A 14,729-nucleotide genomic window follows, 5' to 3' on the forward strand; every position below is an offset into this window, starting at 1 on the left:
CGACAAAGCACTAGAGGAGCTCAAGACTTATTTAACCTCTTTCCTATATTAGCAAAGCCTGTTATCGGCGAGCTGCTCTAAATGTCCCTATCGTCCACAGAGCAAGCTATTGGCTGGACATTGGTGTGACAGAACGGTGCTGAACAATAGCCGATGTACTTTTTAAGCCACATATTGAAAAATGTTGAGTGTCGCTACACCTGTCTCAAAAAACTGGCATACAAGTTGGTCCTCGCCGCTCAAAGGTTACGCTTATAGACTGGAGGAAGGTTCCATTAACGAAGGACCACAACCCATTGGAATATTCCCTGACATGCAGCAGTTATTTCTTGATAGGCAGTTCTTGGTTGTGAGCTACTATTTATAATTTATAAGGAACTGATAATATGATCTTCTGTGTGACACCACATACCATGTTATCTACAATATAAATTAAATGAACAACTGCATTTAATTAAATGCAGACATTTGACCAATGTGATTCTCATTTCAAAATAAATGTTCATACAAAAAGCTAGACTTTTAGTATACATACTAACAATCTCCAATTTATACTAAAAGACTATGCTGTCATATATGCTGCCATACATCTGATTCTCATCCCCTCAACATGCTCATAAAAAGCTCTCACCAGAAGGGCCTTAGTGAAAGGATCTGCTAGGTTATCTTCTGATGCAATCTTGGCGACAACAACTTCTCCTCGTTTTACGATGTCTCGTATCATGTGGTACTTGCGCTCAATGTGTTTACTTGCCTTATGGGCTCGTGGTTCCTTCGAGTTTGCTACTGCACCACTATTATCACAATAAATTGTGATAATTTTGGGTAAATCAAGAATCATATCTAAGTTCATCAAGAAGTTTCTGAGTCATACAGCTTCTTTGGCTGCCTCAGAGGCTGCCACATACTCAGCTTCTATGGTGGAGTCCAAAACGTATTTTTACTTAACACTCCTGCATGCTATGGCTCCACCTCCCAAAGTAAACACATACCCCGAGGTCGACTTACTATTGTCCCTATATGATTGGAAGTCAGAATCCGTGTAACCCACAGGGAGCAAATCATCTGTTTGGTAAACTAGCATATAATCTCTAGTCCTTTTCAGGTACTTTAATATATGTTTTACGGCAGTCCAATGTTCCTGTTCTAGGTTATTTTGATATCTGTTAACTATGCCTACGATAAAATAGATATCCGGTCTCATACATAGCATCACATACATTAGGTTTCCTATAGCTGAAGCATAAAGAACTGTCTTTATGTCCTCTATCTCCTTTGATGTCTTAGGAGACATCTCTTTAGATAAAGGTACTCCATGTCGAGAAGGTAGAAAACCTTTCTTGGAGTTTTGCATGCTAAAACGAGCTAGGATAGTATCAATGTACTAAGCTTGGGATAAGCACAATATCCTTTTCTTGCGATTCTTTATTACTTTAATCCTAAGAATATGTCATTCTCCCAAGTTCTTCATATCAAACTGCTTGGACAATCATATCCTTACATCTGACAATACTTTGACATTGTTGCCAATGAGCAAAATATCATCTATATATAGTACAAAAAATACCACCACGTTTCTGTCACTCTTCTTATATGCACAAGACTCATCCGGACACTGAATGAATCCATAAGACTGAATTACTTCATCAAATCGTATATTCTAAGGTCTCGAAGTCTGCTTCAGTCCATAAATGGACCGATTGAGCTTACATACAAGATGCTCTTTGCCCTTCACAATGAATCCCTCTGGTTGCTTCATATGGATGTTTTCTTCAAGACTTCCATTAAGGAAAGCTGTCTTGATATCTATTTGTCAAATCTCATAATCCATATGAGTGGCAATAGATAAAAGAATCCAGATAGACTTAAGCATGGCTACCGGCGAAAATTCCTCATAATTGATTCCCTCTTTCTGAGTATACCTTTTTGCAACAAGCCTTACTTTGAAGGTTTCCACCTTCCCGTCTGTCCCTCTTTTTCTTTTATAGACCCATTTACATCCAATGGCTTTTACAGCATTAGGTGGTTCTATAAGCTCCCAGACCTGATTAGAATACATAGATTCTATTTCAGAGTTCATTGCACTTTGCCAAGATACTGCATCTTTATCTTGGAGTATTTCATCATATATCCAGGGATCATATTCATGTTCACCAGGGATCAAATGTTAGGATCGAAATGTAGCTAGAGGAGGGGGGTGAATAGCTTGGCGCGATCTCGTGGTCGTCCTTGCTTGCTTCTTGAGATGACGTGCAGCGGAAAATACAAGAACCAACACAACAACGCTAACTCTAGGGATTTACTTGGTATCCACCTGAAGAAGAGGTGACTAGTTCAAGGATCCACACACTCACCCACCCTCCACTATATGAAAACACTCCTTTACGGTAACTACCGAAGGCAGAGAAGCCGTACAACACTCTCAATACAATAAGAAATAACGAGAAGCGGATACAAGGGAAAGCTTACAAGATTTACACAAGAAACCCTAACCCTAGCTTCTTCTTCTTGCTGTAGATTCACCTCTTGACTTGGAAATGCCTCCAAGAACCTTCAAGACCTGGCGGTGAGAGCTCTGTGGAGAAGCTGTGGAATCGTTGAATCGCATCGGAGAAGAATCGAAGAACTCTACCGAAGACGAACGTACGCCAATGGCTAAATCTGCCCCAACGGTCGAATCCCAATCGATTGGATTGCTCCCAATCGATTGGGGAGGCTTTGGATCGATCGATCGACCGATCGATCCAGAGCGCCTCTGAGCTCTCTGAAATTCACTTGAATCGATTGCCTAATCGATTCACAGCTATCGCGCGTTTCTCCAAAGTTGTCGCGCGATGTTCCAGCCTCCCAATAGATTGCCCGATCGATTAGAGGCTCCCAATCGATCGGGTGATCAATTCAGAGCTGTTCTGTGCAATGCGCAACTCTCCCCAATCGATTGGCTGATCGATTGGGGAGGGTTTTGCCATGAGGACTCTCCCAATCGATCAACCGATCGATTGGGCATGAGCCAATCGATCGGTTGATAGATTCAGCTCCTATTTTTTGGCCAAAACAAGTCCTAAGTCCTCTTAAACCAACATCTGGTCAATCACGACCTGTTGGTACATCATGCCTAGCATCCAGTTACCCACGACATGCTAGGACTCCCTCACCAAGTGTTCGGTCAATCCCTTTGACCCACTTGGACTTTTCTCCTTGTGCCAAGTGTCCGGTCAACCTTGACCCACTTGGACTTACCGATACCAGGTGTCCGGTCAGCTTTGACCCATCTGGATTTTCCCCGTGCCTAGCTTCACTCACCAGGACTTTCACTTCTGCCTAGCTTCACTCACTAGGACTTCACATCTGCCTGCCTGGCTTCACTCACCAAGGCTTTCACGTCAAGTATCCAGTCAACCTTAACCTACTTGACAACAATCTCCCCACATGAACAATTGCACCTGCAATCTCCATGTATTATCAAAAATCAAAACTCAACCATCAAGACTCGAGCTTGACTCAATTCAAACTCAGTCAACCAAGTCAACCTTGACATAGGAAATATTGCACCAACAATCTCTCCTTTTTTGATGTTTGACAATGCCTTTAAGTTAGGCTAATCTCATAGCCTCAACTCTCCTTCATGCCAATGTACGAATGATGGTTTCCTTCATTCTTCCTCTTTCCTAGAGGGTAAACTACCTCTTTAGGTAATGAAGGCCTAACTTAACCACACATTCTCCCCCTATTGGCATACATCAAAAACTCTCCCCCTGAAGAGTTACCCAACGTTGTTCATAACTTCACTCGTTGTTCACAACACCATAATAAAGGTCTTATATCCTTCATTATCTTCAATGTTCATCCTTGAGCAATAACTAATCCAAACCATGAAGGTCTCATACCCTTTATTATCCTTCAATGTTCACCCTTGAGCATGAACAAACAAACAGTGAGGATATCCACTCCCCATTGTATTTAAAATGCTCAACCTTGAGCATTTACGCTAAAGAAGGTTAACTACCTTCCAATGTGTATGAAAAATAATTTTCATGTCCTTAAAGAGTAACTCCCCCTAAAGACATGCACGTAACTTCTGTCATTGCACCAACAATGACTTGGAATCCCTAAACATATAGGAAACCCAAATTTAGAAGGTTTTGAGGTTCAAAAACTCAGTAATGAAACCAAACCTTAACCTAAACCTCTACTTAGTCTTCATTAACCAATCCATCCTTGTTTTCACCATGAAAACTCCCCCTAAATATATATAAATATGTTCCAAGGGGTTAGGAATGGTTGTATAGACTAAAAATGGTTTAGAATGCTGAAAATGGACTTTCCCAGTCAAAATCAGCATTCCCAATCAATTGGAGTTGGGTCCTAATCGATTAGACCCAGTTGAATCGATCCACGGATCGATTCAGGAGTTGTGGATCGATCGGTGGATCAATCCAGTGAGCTTCTGCTCGCGAGAAACTCCTTCTCAATCGATCATCCGATCGATTGAGGCACTCCAATCGATCGGGTGATCGATTGGTGGGCTGAAAAAGTTGAAATTCACTTTCAGTGAATTTCAGAAACTCCCCAAAAATTCTAAAAAATTTGAAAAATCATGAAAGTTCATGTAGACACTACTTAGGGTATATATTATCAAGGAAAAATAGTTTTCTATGAAAATACTTTCTATTTTCAAAGATTGACACAAACTTGAAAACTTGTAAAAACTTTAATGTTTTCTTCCAAATTTGTGCTCAACTATTCAATGATAATTACTATCAAAAGATAGCTTTCATCAAGGTTTTCCAAAGTATATTTAAAATCATTTTCAAAATCATTATCCAACCATGTTCTTTGGGCTCAATGCACATGACTTGTACATTAACTTTCCCAATGATTGGAAAAAACATAACTATGTGTTTTAATGAACCTAAAACTCAAAGAAATGCACTAAATCAACATCTTGAGTTTTGTTCATCATCTTAACATCTCACTTGTATATAATGTGTACTAAAACACATACAAGTCACCTTATAGTTCGTGTGAGATGTAAAATTTTGGTTTTGCCCTAATCTAGGGATAATGCATATCTACCTAGGCATTTTGAGATTATGAACATCCATCAAGGATGTTACTTGTTAGTAAATGTCATTTGTCCTTAATTGTAAGGGTTTAAACATAATGCATGATATGTTATGGCATACATCAAAAAGAAATAATTTTTAAAAGAAAATTTCCTATACCTACATGATGTATGTATGACATGACATGGTATTTTTGTATTTTTCATAATAAGACATGAATATAAAAATATGATGTTATGGCATATGATGGGCAAACAATTATGGCAAATTAGCATAAATAAAATACCTAGATTAACTATCTAAGTATCCTTAAATCTTAGTTAACTTAAAATTAAACCCTAGATTGCCCTCATTTCATCACGAAAATACCAAAACCCAATTTGGCATTTCGTTAACTCTTGATTAATTTATGCCAATTAAGATTTTGCATATTCCTCAAATCTTTGGCACAATTTACTCTTCCCAAAAGAGTAATCATTTTAACCTTAAGGCCCGGATTGCCTTTAATTCCTTAAGAGCGTACCAAAATCTCAACTTCGTAGTTCTTATGATTTTCCCAATTTTGCCTTTATCAAATTTCTCATTTTTTTTTACACATTTTACTCTTCCATAGAGTAAATAATAATCCATTTCATTTTCAAAAGTTAACAATAACCTTGAAAATGCTCTTTGAGTGTCAACTTCACCAAAGTTAGGTTAACTACCCTTTCAATTGGAGTTGACACTCTCTAACTCATCTAAGGGGTAGAGAAAATGCTCCTAGGAACCCAAAACCTATTTGCGCTCCTTGGATGATCTAGGTACTCACTAGGGATAACTTCCTTAGATACATTCCTAATGACCTTGTTAGGCTTCTTAGAAGCCTTGGCCACTTTTTCTAGGTTAACTCTAGGGATTTCTTCCCTTGTGACCTTCTTAGTGACTTTCTTAGACTTCTTAGAAGTCTTAGTCACGTTTGTTGTTGCAAAGATACTCCTAGGGATAGCTTCTCTTGTATCCTTGACTTGACCCCTAGACATAGAGTTGGTTCCATAACTATATGGAACCCTATGGTAAGAAATTGCATCCTTCTTAGCCTTAGATTTGTATCCCAAACCTCTATGGCCATTAGATGGCTTTTTGTGCTTCTAAACCTAGTTTATGCTTTTTTTTCCCTTTTAGAATATTTTCTATCCTTTTTAGGGTCTTCTCCATTTTATCAAGCATTGACCTCAAGACTTGATTTTCTTGCCATAAATCCCTAGATTTTGATTTTTCATTTACTCCTTGAGCATTTTTATTTCTAGGCTTATAACTATGGTCCTTAGTGTTATTGCCTAAACTTTTACCTACCTTCCTAACCCTAGGTGTGGTAGTCTTAGCATGGAGAGCCATATGTTTTTCTTTAATGCTATCATGCTTCCCATTTTTATGGTAAATAGTATTAAAATGATAAAAATTGGAATTAGCATGCTTTTTACCATTTATCAAAGGAATAAGTTCAATAAATGATACCTTGCGTTTTACCTTAGAAGCTCCCCCTTGACTCGTGCTTCCTCCTTTGACTTTGACCGCTTCTTCCCCTTAGGACATTGGCTCCGATAATGTCCTTTTTGATTGCACAAGAAGCACACAATGTGTTCCTTGCTCTTCTTTGTTATGGGAGCGGTCTCTTTGGGCTTCTTCTTACCCTTAGATGTCATTTGGCCCTTCTTCTTGGCCAATTTAGGACACTTGCTCTTGTAGTGCTCATGTTCCCTACACTCAAAACATATAATGTGGTTTTTATTTTTAATTGAACTAGTTATACCTTCGCTTGTAGGGGTGACATCTTCTCCTTTTGATTTTGATGTAGAGGCTTCCTCTTGATCCGATAATGATACTCCTCTAATTGATTTGACTTGACTGGTGGAGGTGGAAGCTTCTTTATCCTCTTCTCCTCTTGACCCGGATGTAGATGCTTCTTCTTGTTCCGGTGTCAATGATCTACACTCCCCCTCAATCCTAGAGGTGGAGGCTTCTTCATCTCCATCTTATACATGAAACAAAGAGAATGCTCCCTCTTTACTCTTTTCGTTGCATCCCTTTGAAGATGAAGCTTCTTGGACTTCTTCTTCGGAAGTTGAGCATCTCTCAACTTCGGAGTCCTCATCCTCTTGGTATTGCTCCAATGAGTTGCCCTCTTTGGATTTGTCTTGATTTGGTATAGTGGAGGATTCTTCATGAAGCTTTTCCAATTTACTCCAAAGCTCCTTGGCATCTTGAAATTCTCCAACTTAAGCTAAAATATTGCTTGGTAATAAATTGACCAATAGCTTGGTCACTTTGTCATTTGCCTCGCACTTTTGAATTTATTCTTGACTCCATTTGCTCTTCTTGAGAAGCTTGCCCTTGGAGTTTGTTGGAGCTTTGAAACCTTCCATGAAAGCAAACCATTGCTCTATCTCCATCATCAAGAAATTTTCGATCCTTGATTTCCATAGATCGAAGCTCGTTGATATGAATGATGGAGGCACCCTCGTGTCGAATCTGAATCCATCTCCGAATTCCATTTGAAGTTGAGCCTTTTAAATTCTTTGACTTTTGATGAATTTGCTCCAACTTCTTCACCCTCTAGCTTTGTTGCCCCTTCCAACGATGATTCCGGTGAAGAGCGACCTCGCTCTGATACCATTTGTTAGGATCGAAATGCAGCTAGAGGGGGGGTGAATAGCTCGGCGCGATCTCGTGGTCATCGTTGCTTGCTTCTTCAGATGATGTGCAGCGGAAAATACAAGAACCAATACAACAACGCTAACTCTAGGGATTTACTTGGTATCCACCTCAAGAAGAGGTGACTAGTCCAAGGATCCACACACTCACGCACCCTCCACTATATGAAAACACTCCTTTATGGAAACTACTGAAGGCGGAGAAGCCGTACAACACTCTCAATACAACAAGAAATAACGAGAAGCAAATACAAGGGAAGGCTTAGAAGATTTACACAAGAAACCCTAACACTAGCTTCTTCTTCTTGTTGTAGATCCGCCTCTTGACTTGGAAATGCCTCCAAGAACCTTCAAGACCTGGCGGTGAGAGCTCTGTGGAGAAACTGTGGAATCACGGAATCGCGTCGGAGAAGAATCAAAGAACTCTACCGAAGACGAATGCACGCCAACGGCTAAAACCTGCGCTAACGGTCGAATCTCAATCGATTGGATTGCTCCCAATCGATTGGGGAGGCTTTGGATCGATCTACCGATCGATCCAGAGCGCCTCTGAGCTCCCTGGAATTCACTTGAATCGATTACTCAATCGATTCACAGCTATCACGCGTTTCTCCAAAGTTGTCGTGCGATATTCCAGCCTCCCAATCGATCGCCCGATCGATTAGAGGCTCCCAATTGATCGGGTGATCGATTCAGAGCTGTTCTGTACGACGTGCAACTCTCCCCAATCGATCGGTTAATCGATTGGGGAGGGTTTTACCGCGAGGACTCTCCCAATCGATCAACTGATCGATTGGGCATGAGCCAATCGATCGGTTGATCGATTGGGCTCCTATTTTTTGCCCAAAACAAGTCCTAAGTCCTCTTAAACCAACATCCGGTCAATCACGATCTGTTGGTACATCATGCCTAGTATCCAGTCACCCACGACCTGCTAGGACTCCCTCACCAAGTGTTCGGTCAATCCCTTTGACCCACTTGGACTTTTCTCCTTGTGCCAAGTGTCCGGTCAACCTTGACTCACTTGGACTTACCGATACCAGGTGTCCGGTCAGCCTTGACCCACCTGGATTTTCCCCGTGCCTAGCTTCACTCACCAGGACTTTCACTTCTGCCTAGCTTCACTCACTAGGACTTCCCATCTGCCTAGCTTCACTCACCAGGGCTTTCACCTAGCTTCACTCACTAGGATTTCTCATCTGCCTGACTTCAGTCACCAGACTTTCACCTAGCTCCACTCACTAGGATTTCCCATCTGCCTGGCTTCACTCACCAGGACTTTCACCTAGCTTCACTCACTAGGATTTCCCATGTGCCTGGCTTCACTCACCAGGGCTTTCACCTAGCTTCACTCACTAGGATTTTCCATCTGTCTGGCTTCACTCACCAGGGCTTTCATCTAGCTTCACTCACTAGGATTTCCCATCTGCCTGGCTTCACTCACCAGGGCTTTCACGTCAAGTATCCAGTCAACCTTGACCTACTTGAAAACAATCTCCCCACATGAACAACTGCACCTGCAATCTCCATGTATTGTCCCCATGTATTGTCAAACATCGAAACTCAACCATCAAAACTCGAGCTTGACTCAATTCAAGCTCAGTCAACCAGGTCAACCTTGACCTAGGGAATATTGCACCAACATCAAGTCCGAAAACTCTCCCAAAAACATGAATCTATCAGGTTGCCTAACCCTCCCACTATAATGAGACACTACTTGTAATTGTGCATCATTTGTGACACGTGCTGTAGTTTCTTGTGGTATCTTATCTTGTACCGTTGGTACTAAAGTAGACGTGTCTTCTCTTATTTCCTCAAGAATAATTTTACTCATGGGTTTGTGGTTCATTACACAGTCCTATTCTAAAAATCGAGCATTGGTGCTAATAATGACCTTTTGATCTTTAGGACTATAAAATAAATCACCTTTCGTTCCTTTAGGATAACCTACAAACAAGTGAACTTATGTACATGATTCTAACTTATCAGTGTCTCCCTTCAGCACATGTACTGGACTACCCCAAATTCGAATATGTTTTAGACTAGGCTTAAGCTCATTCCACAATTCTGTGGGAGTAGAGGGTATTAACTTAGAAGGTATCATGATCAGAATGTACACTGTCGTTTCCAGAGCATATCCCCAAAATGAATTTGATAATTCTGAATAAGTCATCATTGATCTAATCATTTCCATAAGAGTCATATTCTTTCGTTCTGCCACACTATTCCGTTGAGGTGTATCAGGTGCAGACAATTGAGATTGAATCCTGACTTCTGATAAGTAACTCCTAAACTCTCCTAAGAGGTACTCGCCACCATGATCAGACCGTAGTGTCTTGATACTTTTACCATGACGTTTCTCCACATCAGCCTTGTACTTTTTAAACTTATCAAAGCATTCAGACTTGCGGCACATCAAGTAAATGTACCCGTATCTCGAATAGTCATCTATAAAAGAGACAAAATATTCGAAACCACCTCTTGCCTGGATAGTCATAGGTCCACACAAATCAGAATGAACCAATTCCAACACATCTTTGGCTCTATACCCCTTGGCCTTAAAAGGTCTCTTGGTCATTTTTCCTTCCAAGCAAGATTCACAGGTGGGAAAGTTTTCCACCACCAATGAACCCAAAGGTCCATCGACTATTAGCCTTTGAATCCTACTCAAGTTAATATGACCTAGCCTTAGATGCCAAAGATATATTTGGTTCATTTCCGAAGGCTGCTTTCTCTTATTAGAATTAGAAGATGTGTTATTAATTTCCATTTGTTGCATCGTGGAAGTTATTGGATTAAGAGTGTATAAATTACCAACCAACGTACCAGAATAGATAACTACTCTATATTTCTTGACAACTACTTTGTCATCAAAAGAAATAGATTATCCATCCATAAATAGTTTAGAAACTGAAACTAAGTTCTTTCTAAAACTTGGTACGTAAAGATAATTTCTCAAAATCAATGTTTTATTTCTATTAAAAGATAAATAAATATCTCCCACTGCAACAGTTGCCACTTTCGTAGCATTGCCCATATAGATGGTGATTTCCCCTTCATGTAGTCGTCAGGTTTCCTGGAACCCCTACAATGAATTACAGACATGATCAATGGCTCCCGTATCTACACACTAGGTACCGGTAGATAACACCGCTAAACATGTTTCAACAACTAATGAATAAGATACACTTTTATTATTCTCCTTCTTGGCAGCCTGATTCTGGTGTCCGAAGAGTTCCTTGAGATTGAGCATTATGTCATAGGCAGTGGGTAGGGCTTGATGCTGATGTTGCAGCACATTTGACATAGAAGTTAAAATGTAACATCGTGTCATCTCATCTGCCTTGACCTATTTCCTCGTCTCTCTATCTCCTCTTCACTAGAATCCTTATCAGGCATGCTAGGAGCAGTTAAGACAATGTCCAAGTTTCGTTTCCAATCAATATAATTGGGACCAGTAAGTCTGTTCTCTTTCAATATAACAGCAAGAGGATTGAAAGCCATTTGAAATCTTAAGAAACACAAAATATTTGGTCAAAATTTTAGAATTTAAAATAATATTGATTCCTCAAATAATATAATTTAAATTCACCAACACCTCAAAACACCGTGAATTTTGTATGCCACGATAGTGTGGACGTATATAAATTCAAACATTTGTAAGAGGAGGTTTTACCCATTAATTTTATTATCTTGTCAACCTAACTTTATGACAAATAAAATTAATAGTTGGTTTTTCTTCAGTCATACAAATAATAGCAGTGACTCCGATCGGGAGGATGATATTAAATGTGCCTAAGTGTATACCATTACTTGATACTTAGTTCATTAAATAGGATTGAACCCCTTCAGATGGAGAAGATCACACAAACCTAAATAATTTCCTATAATCATCCATAAAGGGAGTTTGATCTAGTGATCCACAAACAAACTCATCCGATGTGGAGGAAGACATTCAAAGCCAAAGCGCAAGTTTGAATGCATCACTTACAAACTAGTAATGGAGACCGTGGAATTTAAATAATTCCTCTCCCACTTAGTTATTTAAAACGAGGAATTTTAACATGCACACACACAACACATATAAATAGCATAAAAGGCAATAAATATGAAAAATAATTTTTCAACTATTATGGGCTCATCCATAGCTGTCCTCCGTATGCTGCTAACCCTAGCCGCTTCCAACCCTGCCCGCCAGCCCTAGGGTTTATGTCATTGCGTCCTTCTTGCTTCCTTTTCCGTCGCGCCTCCGGCCCTCAAGTAGTACCATGCATAGCAAGGATACGATCCGCGACAAAAATAAAATTTTACATTTATCGATCCTGTATTTCACAAGGGAATGTACATGTAATCTAGATCGAACAGAATGTAAAATCCTAAAACTAATACAGCTCCTGCTGTATTTAATAATTATAATCATGCACACACATAAAATGCCCTCGACATGCCCAAGGGTCCAAATCACACACAAACACAATAGAGTCATAATAGTTGAAACTAGGATGCCTGCAACCACAGAGTTAATTTATTTGCACATCCTACTATTATCCTGCCTAAATTTATGTATGAAAAGTGCATAATTTATATGAAAACCAAACACACAGAGGCAGATGTTGGTGCAACATCCCTCAGGTCAAGGTTGACCTGGTTAACCAAGCTGAGTCTTGGTTTGGGTTTAGATGTTTGACAATAAGATATTGATCGAAGAAGAGTCAAGTAGGTCAAGGTTGACCGGATACTTGACTGGGAAGTCCTAACTGGCATGTTAGGCAGAAGGAAATCCTGGTGAGTGAAGTCAGGTGAAAGTCCTAGTGAGTGAAGCTAGGCAGAAGGAAATCCTGGTGAGTGAAGCCAGGTGAAAGTCCTAGTGAGTGAAGCTAGGCAGATGGAAAACCCTAGTGAGTAAAGCTAGGTGAAAGTCCTAGTGAGTGAAGCTAGGCAGATGGAAAACCCTAGTGAGTGAAGCTAGGTGAAAGTCCTGGTGAGTGAAGCCAGGCAAGAAAGGAAATCCAGATGGATCAAGGATGATCGGACATCTGGTGTTGGGAAGTCCAAGTAGATCAAAGGATTGACTGGATACTTGGCAAGGAAGGAAGTCCAGATGGGTCAAGGTTGACCGACATCGTGGAAGTCCAAGTAGGTCAATGGAGTGACCGGATACTTGCACGACGAGTAAAAGTCCAAGTGGGTCAAAGGATTGACCGGACACTTGGTGGGAGTCTGGCAGTCAAGGGAGTGACCAGATGCGAGGCATGATGTACCAACAGTCAAGGTTGACCGAATGTTGTTTAGAGGTTTGGGACTTGGTTTTGGGCAAAAAAATGCGCCGGATCGATCCGTGGATCGATCCAGATGTGGATCGATCTGGATCGATCCGCATTCTTCCCGGTCAGAAGCTTCGGATCGATCCGTGGATCGATCGAGGTCCCGATCGATCACCGATCGATCGACGGCGTCACGATAGCGCCGGATCGATCCGTGGATCGATCCAGCGCGCTTCTGAGCACGGGACTTGATGTGGATCGATCAGCCTCCCGATCGATTCGGAACATTCGAATCGATCGGGATCCGACCGCTGGCGTTAAAGCCGCAGCGAGCGTGGTCTTCGGCATCTCTTTACGAGCTCTTCTCGATTCATTCCAGCTCCTCCACAGCTCTCTACAAGCACGTGATCGCCAGTTCTTGAAGGTTCTTGGAGGCTTTCCAAGTCAAGAGGCGGATCTATTGCAAGAGGAAGAAGTTAGGGTTAGGGTTTTTACGGCACATCTTGTAAGCTTTTGCTTAACTTGTATTTCCCTTTCTTCTTCTTGTATTGAGAGTGTTGTAGGGCTTCTCCGCCTTTGGTAGTTACCATAAAGGAGTGTTATTCATAGTGGAGGGTGTGTGCGTTGGTGTGGATCCTTGGATTAGTCACCTCTTGTGAGGTGGATACCAAGTAAAATCCTAGTGTTAGCGTTTTGTGTTTGTTTCTGTATTTTCCGCTGCACATCCAAGAAGAAACAAGCAACGCCAAGCAACGAAGCGCACCGAGCGAACGCGACGAGCTATTCACCCCCCCCTCTAGCTACTTTTGGTCCTAACAAGTGGTATCAGAGCGAGGCCGCTCTTCACCGGAATCATCGCCGGAAGGGTCAAGCATATCAAGAAAAGCTAGAGGGTGAAGAAGTTGGAGCAAATTCTTCAAGTTCAAGACTTTATCAAGCTCAACTTCAAGATGCAATTCCAAGATGGGCTTGGATTTGACACAAGGGTGGCTCCACCATACACTTCTACGAGTTTCGATTCTTGGAAATCAAGAATCGAAAATTTTCTTATGATGGAGATAGAGCAATGGTTTGCTCTAATGGAAGGCTTCAAGGCTCCAAGAAATTCAAAGGGCAAAGTTCTAAAGAAAAACAAATGGAGCCCGGAGCAAGCCCAAAGGTGCGAGGCAAATGACAAAGTGACCAAGCTTTTGGTCAATTTATTGCCAAGCACCATCCTTTGCAAAATTGGAGAGTTTGAAGATGCAAAGGAGCTATGGAGCAAATTGGCCAAGCTTCATGAAGAGATCCCCTCCACTGTACAAGATCATGAAGAATCCAGAGAGGGTGACTCTTTGGAGCAAGACCAAGAGGAGGATTCCGAGGTTGAGAGATGCTCAACCTCCGAAGAAGAGGAAATCCAAGAAGCTTCATCCTCAAGGGAATGCAACGAAGGGAACAAGGAGGGAGCATACTCCTTGTTTCATATTCAAGATGATGAAGCCTCCACCTCTAGGATTGAGGGGGAGCAATCCTTGGTGACGCCGGATCAAGAAGAAGGAGAAGCTTCTACATCCGGGTCAAGTGAAGAAGAAGAAGATGGTGCCACCTCCGAAATTCAAGAAATAGCAAATGGAGGAGCAAGTGCCATCCCTACACAAGAAGGTATAAATGTTTCAATTAAAAATAAAAATCATATAATATGTTTTGAGTGTAGGGAAAGTGGGCAC

This window comes from Zingiber officinale, chromosome 2A (genome assembly GCF_018446385.1).
Source record: "Zingiber officinale cultivar Zhangliang chromosome 2A, Zo_v1.1, whole genome shotgun sequence".
Taxonomy (NCBI): Eukaryota; Viridiplantae; Streptophyta; class Magnoliopsida; order Zingiberales; family Zingiberaceae; genus Zingiber; species Zingiber officinale.